This window comes from Canis lupus, chromosome 15 (genome assembly GCF_048164855.1).
Source record: "Canis lupus baileyi chromosome 15, mCanLup2.hap1, whole genome shotgun sequence".
Taxonomy (NCBI): Eukaryota; Metazoa; Chordata; class Mammalia; order Carnivora; family Canidae; genus Canis; species Canis lupus.
The window spans coordinates 3,152,565-3,162,536 of NC_132852.1; positions in this window are offsets into that span (position 1 = coordinate 3,152,565).

Here is a 9,972-nt window from a genome sequence, read left to right on the forward strand (position 1 = left end):
GAGTTTCCTCATAATGTGGATTTTCCCAAATTTATTCTGCGGGAGTGCAAGCCATCAGTTATCTGAATGGGATACCACCTCAATTGCAAAAATTGAGCCGCTTTATGTCATTCTATCCTTTAAGTGTCCTCTAGATCTGCAACATACAGGTAGACAATGAAACCCTGCAGGACAGTGTACACAAACTCAAAAGATAAAAACAAAAGCACAGAAAGGAAGCCATTCGTGATTTAATTAAGCATTTGAGTTAAAAGGTTAGAAAGAGACATACCCCTGAAAAACACTGAAAATGTTTAAAGTAATCAAACAGAAGTAAAAGGAAAATGGTAGGATCTCAGTGAAGTGGGCTGTCCTTTTTTATAGGCTAAGGAAGGTGAAAATGAATCCTAAAAATGTGGCCCAAATAATTTCACCAACTGGTAAGTGATATCAAAATTATCAAGAAAAATGATGGTTTGTACACTTTTATTATTAAATTAGCTTCAGAGAGTCTTAATCTCACTATGTCATAAATTACCTAGATTAACTTCAACCACGATAATCATAAACAATAACTTTTAAACCTTGTGGGGAAACATATGTTAATCCCTGCATAACCTCTGATAATCAGTAAATCGAATAAGCATATATTATAGGGAAGCAGGTGTGTGAATGGATTTCCTCTCAAATTAGTTACAGGAGATGACAATATTGAATTATCATCTTCCTCCATGTAAAAAAAAAAACTAAATATAATTTTGAAATATTGGGATCCCTGGGTGGTTTGGCGGTTTGGCGCCTGCCTTCAGCCCAGGGCGTGATCTTGGAGTCACGGGATCGAGTCCCACATCGGGCTCCCTGCGATGGAACCTGCTTCTCCCTCTGCCTCTCTCTCTGTGTCTTTCATGAATAAATAAAATCTTTAAAAAAAATTGCAATATTTGCAAACAGGTTAGACTAAACAGAAGTTATTCAAAGACCACTGTAAAGTAATTAAAGTTGGACTCCCTAAGATTTATTATAGGAACTGAAACTCTGCTCTCATCTGCAAATATATGGTCTATTAATAGCTGTGAAAATGTGCACATCCAACTAAAAAGCCTTAAAATATAAAGGAACCACTATGTTGAGCAGAATAAAGGGAGGTAAAGCAGTGCTGTACTATGAAGAACATTTTGCTATTTCTAGAATGTTAAGCTACTTAAACGCTTAAGAGATATGTACACCTTATTTTGGTCTCAAGACCTAATTTTCCTGATTAATGTTTAAGCATCCCTCAAGGGATTTTTGATGGTAAGATAAACCTACTTAAAATGGACAAATTGTTTGTGGCCCTAATTCTTTGTGAAACTCCTCAATATATTTTGCAAAATTAAAACACCACTCAACAGATACTTGTTTTTTTTTTTTTTTTATATTTTATTAAGATTTTATTTAGATTATAGATTGTGTGATTAAATCAGTATTATTTGTTTAACTCGTATAAACAAAAGACTATTCTCTTCCAGGAAGTGTTATTATCAGGAAAATATTTGATTTCTTTTTATTCCAGTTTGTTTCTACATAGTTCTTTTTTTTTTTTTTTTATTTTTTTTTATTTTTTATTTTTTTTTTTTATTGGTGTTCAATTTACTAACATACAGAATACCCAGTGCCCGTCACCCATTCACTTCCACCCCCCGCCCTCCTCCCCTTCTACCACCCCTAGTTCGTTTCCCAGAGTTAGCAGTCTTTACGTTCTGTCTCCCTTTCTGATATTTCCCACACATTTCTTCTCCCTTCCCTTATTTTCCCTTTCACTATTATTTATATTCCCCAAATGAATGAGAACATATAATGTTTGTCCTTCTCTGACTGACTTACTTCACTCAGCATAATACCCTCCAGTTCCATCCACGTTGAAGCAAATGGTGGGTATTTGTCATTTCTAATAGCTGAGTAATATTCCATTGTATACATAAACCACATCTTCTTTATCCATTCATCTTTCGTTGGACACCGAGGCTCCTTCCACAGTTTGGCTATAGTGGCCATTGCTGCTAGAAACATCGGGGTGCAGGTGTCCCGGCGTTTCATTGCATTTGTATCTTTGGGGTAAATCCCCAACAGTGCAATTGCTGGGTCGTAGGGCAGGTATATCCTCAACTGTTTGAGGAACCTCCACACAGTTTTCCAGAGTGGCTGCACCAGTTCACATTCCCACCAACAGTGTAAGAGGGTTCCCTTTTCTCCGCATCCTCTCCAACATTTGTTGTCTCCTGCCTTGTTAATTTTCCCCATTCTCACTGGTGTGAGGTGGTATCTCATTGTAGTTTTGATTTGTATTTCCCTGATGGCAAGTGATGCAGAGCATTTTCTCATATGCATGTTGGCCATGTCTATGTCTTCCTCTGTGAGATTTCTGTTCATGTCTTTTGCCCATTTCATGATTGGATTGTTTGTTTCTTTGGTGTTGAGTTTAATAAGTTCTTTATAGATCTTGGAAACTAGCCCTTTATCTGATATGTCATTTGCAAATATATTCTCCCATTCTGTAGGTTGTCTTTGAGTTTTGTTGACTGTATCCTTTGCTGTGCAAAAGCTTCTTATCTTGATGAAGTCCCAATAGTTCATTTTTGCTTTTGTTTCTTTTGCCTTCGTGGATGTATCTTGCAAGAAGTTACTATGGCCGAGTTCAAAAAGGGTGTTGCCTGTGTTCTTCTCTAGGATTTTGATGGAATCTTGTCTCACATTTAGATCTTTCATCCATTTTGAGTTTATCTTTGTGTATGGTGAAAGAGAGTGGTCTAGTTTCATTCTTCTGCATGTGGATGTCCAATTTTCCCAGCACCATTTATTGAAGAGACTGTCTTTCTTCCAAATGGATAGTCTTTCCTCCTTTATCGAATATTAGTTGCCCATAAAGTTCAGGGTCCACTTCTGGATTCTCTATTCTGTTCCACTGATCTATGTGTCTGTTTTTGTGCCAGTACCACACTGTCTTGATGACCACAGCTTTGTAGTACAACCTGAAATCTGGCATTGTGATGCCCCCAGATATGGTTTTCTTTTTTAAAATTCCCCTGGCTATTCGGGGTCTTTTCTGATTCCACACAAATCTTAAAATAATTTGTTCTAACTCTCTGAAGAAAGTCCATGGTATTTTGATAGGGATTGCATTAAACGTGTATATTGCCCTGGGTAACATTGACATTTTCACAATATTAATTCTGCCAATCCATGAGCATGGAATATTTTTCCATCTCTTTGTGTCTTCCTCAATTTCTTTCAGAAGCGTTCTATAGTTTTGAGGGTATAGATCCTTTACATCTTTGGTGAGGTTTATTCCTAGGTATCTTATGCTTTTGGGTGCAATTGTAAATGGGATTGACTCCTTAATTTCTCTTTCTTCAGTCTCATTGTTAGTGTATAGAAATGCCACTGACTTCTGGGCATTGATTTTGTATCCTGCCACGCTACCGAATTGCTGTATGAGTTCTAGCAATCTTGGGGTGGAGACTTTTGGGTTTTCTATGTAGAGTATCATGTCATCGGCGAAGAGAGAGAGTTTGACTTCTTCTTTGCCAATTTGAATGCCTTTAATGTCTTTTTGTTGTCTGATTGCTGAGGCTAGGACTTCCAGTACTATGTTGAATAGCAGTGGTGAGAGTGGACATCCCTGTCTTGTTCCTGATCTTAGGGGAAAGGCTCCCAGTGCTTCCCCATTGAGAATGATATTTGCTGTGGGCTTTTCATAGATGGCTTTTAAGATGTCGAGGAATGTTCCCTCTATCCCTACACTCTGAAGAGTTTTGATCAGGAATGGATGCTGTATTTTGTCAAATGCTTTCTCTGCATCCAATGAGAGGATCATATGGTTCTTGGTTTTTCTCTTGCTGATATGATGAATCACATTGATTGTTTTACGGGTGTTGAACCAGCCTTGTGTCCCAGGGATAAATCCTACTTGGTCATGGTGAATAATTTTCTTAATGTACTGTTGGATCCTATTGGCCAGTATCTTGTTGAGAATTTTTGCATCCATGTTCATCAGGGATATTGGTCTGTAATTCTCCTTTTTGGCGGGGTCTTTGTCTGGCTTTGGAATTAAGGTGATGCTGGCTTCATAGAACGAATTTGGAAGTACTCCATCTCTTTCTATCTTTCCAAACAGCTTTAGGAGAATAGGTATGATTTCTTCTTTAAACGTTTGATAAAATTCTCCTGGGAAGCCATCTGGCCCTGGACTCTTGTGTCTTGGGAGGTTTTTGATGACTGCTTCAATTTCCTCCCTGGTTATTGGCCTGTTCAGGTTTTCTATTTCTTCCTGTTCCAGTTTTGGTAGTTTGTGGCTTTCCAGGAATGCGTCCATTTCTTCTAGATTGCCTAATTTATTGGCGTATAGCTGTTCATAATATGTTTTTAAAATCGTTTGTATTTCCTTGGTGTTGGTAGTGATCTCTCCTTTCTCATTCATGATTTTATTAATTTGAGTCTTCTCTCTCTTCTTTTTAATAAGGCTGGCTAATGGTTTATCTATCTTATTAATTCTTTCAAAGAACCAACTCCTGGTTCTGTTGATCTGTTCCACAGTTCTTCTGGTCTCGATTTCGTTGAGTTCTGCTCGAATCTTTATTAACTCCCTTCTTCTCTTGGGTGTAGGATCTATTTGCTGTTTTTTCTCTAGCTCCTTTATGTGTAAGGTTAGCTTTTGTATTTGAGTTCTTTCCAGTTTTTGAATGGATGCTTGTATTGCGATGTATTTCCCCCTTAGGACTGCTTTTGCTGCATCCCAAAGATTTTGAACGGTTGTATCTTCATTCTCATTAGTTTCCATGAATCTTTTTAATTCTTCCTTAATTTCCTGGTTGACCCTTTTATCTTTTAGCAGGATGGTCCTTAACCTCCATGTGTTTGAGGTCCTTCCAAACTTCTTGTTGTGATTTAGTTCTAATTTCAAGGCATTATGGTCCGAGAATATGCAGGGGACAATCCCAATCTTTTGGTATCGGTTCAGACCCGATTTGTGACCCAATATGTGGTCTATTCTGGAGAAAGTTCCATGTGCGCTTGAGAAGAATGTGTATTCAGTTGAGTTTGGATGTAAAGTTCTGTAGATATCTGTGAAATCCATCTGGTCCAGTGTATCATTTAAAGCTCTCGTTTCTTTGGAGATGTTTTGCTTAGAAGACCTATCGAGTATAGAAAGAGCTAGATTGAAGTCACCAAGTATAAGTGTATTATTATCTAAGTATTTCTTCACTTTGGTTAATAATTGATTTATATATTTGGCAGCTCCCACATTCGGAGCATATATATTGAGGATTGTTAAGTCCTCTTGTTGAATAGATCCTTTAAGTATGATATAGTGTCCCTCTTCATCTCTCAGTACAGTCTTTGGGGTAAATTTTAGTTTATCTGATATAAGGATGGCTACCCCTGCTTTCTTTTGAGGACCATTCGAATGGTAAATGGTTCTCCAACCTTTTATTTTCAGGCTGTAGGTGTCCTTCTGTCTAAAATGAGTCTCTTGTAGACAGCAAATAGATGGGTCCTGCTTTTTTATCCAGTCTGAAACCCTGCGCCTTTTGATGGGGTCATTAAGCCCGTTCACATTCAGAGTTACTATTGACAGATATGAGTTTAGTGTCATCATGATATCTATTCAGTCTTTGTTTTTGTGGACTGTTCCACTGAACTTCTTCTTAAAGGGGAATTTTAAGAGGCCCCCTTAAAATTTCTTGCAGAGCTGGTTTGGAGGTCACATATTCTTTTAGTTGCTGCCTGTCTTGGAAGCTCTTTATCTCTCCTTCCATTTTGAATGAGAGCCTTGCTGGATAAAGTATTCTTGGTTGCATGTTCTTCTCATTTAGGACCCTGAATATATCCTGCCAGCCCTTTCTGGCCTGCCAGGTCTCTGTGGAGAGGTCTGCTGTTACCCTAATACTCCTCCCCATAAAAGTCAGGGATTTCTTGTCTCTTGCTGCTTTAAGGATCTTCTCCTTATCTTTGGAATTTGCAAGCTTCACAATTAAATGTCGAGGTGTTGAACGGTTTTTATTGATTTTAGGGGGGGATCTCTCTATTTCCTGGATCTGAATGCCTGTTTCCCTTCCCAGATTAGGAAAGTTTTCAGCTAGAATTTGTTCAAATACATATTCTGGCCCTCTGTCCCTTTCGGCGCCCTCGGGAACCCCAATTAAACGTAGGTTTTTCTTCCTCAGGCTGTCGTTTATTTCCCTTAATCTATCTTCATGGTCTTTTAATTGTTTGTCTCTTTTTTCCTCAGTTTCCCTCTTTGCTATCAACTTGTCTTCTAGGTCACTCACTCGTTCTTCCACCTCGTTAACCCTCGTCGTTAGGACTTCTAGTTTGGATTGCATCTCATTCAATTGATTTTTAATTTCTGCCTGATTAGCTCTAAATTCTGCAGTCATGAAGTCTCTTGAGTCCTTTATACTTTTTTCTAGAGCCACCAGTAGCTGTATAATAGTGCTTCTGAATTGGCTTTCTGACATTGAATTGTAATCCAGATTTTGTAACTCTGTGGGAGAGAGGACTGTTTCTGATTCTTTCTTTTGAGGTGAGGTTTTCCTTCTAGTCATTTTGCTCAGTGCAGAGTGGCCAAAAGCAAGTTGTATTGGGAAAAAGAGAAAAAGAGAGGAGAGAAAGAAGGAAAGAAAAGAGAAAGAGAAAAAAAAAGGGGAAGAAAAAGAAAAAAAAAAAAAAACGAAAAAAAAAAAAAAAAAAAAAGAAAGAAAAAGAAAGGAGAAAAAAAAGGGGGTGGGGGAAGGAAACAAATCAAAAAGCAAAACAAAACAGAAACAAAAACAAAAACAAAAACAAACAAACAAAAAAAGAACCACCGGGGAGTATCTTCTGATTCTGTGTACTTTAAGTCCCCTGACTTCCCTTGGAAGTTGTCCGTCTAGCTGGTGTTGTGGGGGAGGGTCTGTTGTGCTGATTTTCAGGTGTTAGCAGTTGGGGGAGCTGCTGTGCCCCTGCCTGGTGCAGGGCTCAGTGGGGGTTGTTTACCCCGTGAGGCCGCAGGAGGAACAGCCCCAGTGGCGGGGCAGCTCTGGAGCCCTGGATTCAGCTCCGGCAGGAACTCCGTTTGCAGGGCCTGGAGGCTCCGGGCGGGGCCGCTGATGTGCTCAGCTGGGGCAGGAGCGTCCTCGCTGTCCTGGGCCCTCCCGGCCTCTGCCTGTCCCGGGGGAGGCGGGATCCTGGGCTGTGTCCCGGCGCCCTGTGCTCCGGAGCCTGCGCTGGTGGATTCGCGCTCCCGGGCCGCGCAGCCCCCTCCGCGGAGCCGCCGCCCGAGCCCCTCCGAGCTGCTCCTGGAACCGCGCAGCCCCCTCCGCACGGAGCCTCTTCCTCTGCCCGAGCCCCTCCGAGCTGCTCCCGGGGCCGCGCAGCCCCCTCCGCGGAGCCGCCGCCCGAGCCCCTTCAGCTGCTCCGGGTCCCGCCGGGTCCCGCCGTGCGCGCTGCAGCCCTTAGGGAGCTCGGCGCACTCTCCCGGGGCGCAGGTGTCTGTTAGTGTCCCCGGGAGCCCGAGGGCATCCCCGCCCTCCCGGGTCCTGCTCCAACTCCCCGCGAGCCCCTTTCCGCCCGGGAAGGTCGGTGCAGCTCCTGCTCCTCCGGGACGGGGCTCTCCTGTCCTGGGGACACTCGCCCCGGCCTCAGCCCGGCTCCTCGCGGGCCCCTCCCCCTTGGAGGCCTTTGTTTCTTTATTTCTTTTTCCCCGTCTTCCTACCTTGATAGAAGCGCGAACTCTTCTCACTGTAGCATTCCAGCTGGTCTCTCTTTAAATCTCAGGCCGAATTCATAGATTTTCAGGATAATTTGAAGGTTTTCTAGGTAGTTTGGTGGAGACAGGTGATTTGGAGACCCTACTCTTCCGCCATCTTGCTCCTCCCCTTCAACAGATACTTGTTAATGAGATTGGGAATTTCATTATTTTATCCTCAATGAGTGTCACTATTATGTGATAAGTCTGGGTATTTAAAATATCTTTAAGCTGAAAGTAAATAAGGGAAATAATAGTTGTCTTATATATTTGTAGAGCATGGGTAAATATTTAAGACTAGCCTAAGATTTTTTATAGGTTTCATCAACTGCATCTTGAAAGAATTAATATAGATGCTATATGTTCCAAACTGTTACCTGAATGTAAAAAGAAAATAAAATCTAGAAGTTATTATTGTGAGTGCATTTCCCTAAGGGGAACCTGGCTAATAAACTGAGGTGAGTTTTCCTTCTGAGATTAATATTTACAAATTTTATATACTTTCTATATAAATTATATATATATATATATATATATATAGGAATTTAACTATGTCAAATGATATATCACCTAGTTGCTAAGCTAAATACGTTTCTCTTCAATAGTTTTAAAAGTGGTGGATTTGCTGAAAACCATTATAATGTATCTCAAAGAACAGTGTGATTTTTTTAGGTAACAAACCATTAAAAAATGAGTATAATATTCTTTTTCTTAAAGATAGTAAAGGATAGGGGATCCCTAGGTGCCTGGTTTGACACCTGCCTTCGGCCCAGGGTGTGACCCCAGGGTCTCAGGATCGGGTCCTGCGTGGGGCTCCCTGCATGGAGCCTGCTTCTCCCTCTGTGTCTCTGCCTCTCTTTCTCTCTCTCTCTCTCTCTCTCTCTGTGTGTGTCTCTCATGGATAAATAAATAGGGTTTTAAAAAAATAGTAAATGATAAATCCATTGGACTAAAGAGGACAGATTCTCACATATCAGGCCTTACTGGACAGAGCCCCTAGATGAAGCAGAAAGCCTCCTGTTGGCTCATATGGATTTGGCAAAACTGTCTCCCACACTGGAGATTCTCTTGGGTCCTACATGCTGAATTTCTGAAAACATCAATGTGACTTGGCTATTTCTCCGTGGTGCCTGTGTCATTACCATGGAATACAAGAGTGAAAGAACATGTAGCACATCTTGATCTACAAAATTACAGACATTTGCACCAAAACTTGTACAGCTGTATCATGATGAATCTTCTTCCTTTATTTTGTGTGGGAATAATAACTCTGGGGTTGAGACAACCATACCCGGGATTTATTTGCAAATATATCAAAGAACAGCAAAAAAGCATATGAATAAAGAGCTACAAGCGCAGTGTTTTCATTGAAATGCTTGTGATGTTTATGAACACAAAACTATAGAATTTTTTCACTTGCAACTTTTGAGAAAAGTTCTAGAACTCTTGCTTACTTCTTACTGACAAATGACTTATTTCCAAAGGTAAAGTAGAACCAGATGATAAACATCCGTATCTATCCACTGTTTTAAACATGTGAGACATTTTAACTTCATGAAGTTGCCCCATAAACGGTCAAGACTAAACCCCCAGTCAGTGGTCAGTGGAACGGGCCTTGAATTCAGGCTATAAAACGTGTCATCGTAACCATTACACTGTGCAAACGTATCGTTGTCTTAACGTCCTCCTTGGACTGCTCACCTCTGGATGGTAGAAACCCCACTGATATTTACATGTTGACCCTGGCACTAAAATTTTGCTCAATTTATCAGCTATGATAGTTTGTTTCTCTGTGCGGATTCTTGTCATATTTTTTTTTTCTTTTCAAATCTGTTGCTTTTCATTTAATTGAGAATATTCAAAGTTGAGGGCCTGGTGGGCTCAGTTGTTTAAACATCTGTCTTTGGCTCAGGTCAGGATCTTGTAGTCAGGGGATCGAGCCTCACATTGAGCTCCGTGCCCAGAGAGGAGTCTGCTTCTCCCTCTACCCCTCCCTCTGCTCCTCTCTCTCTCTCTCTCTCTCTCTCACTCACTCTGTCTCAAATAAATAAATAAAATCTTTCTTATTAAAAAAGAATATCCAAAGCATTAAAGAATTCTTTATATTCTTGTATTTTATTTTTTTAAGATTTTATTTATTTATTCATGAGACACAGAGAGAGAGAGGCAGAGACACAGGCAGAGGGAGAAGTAGGCCCCACGCAGGGAGCCTGATGCAGGACTCGATC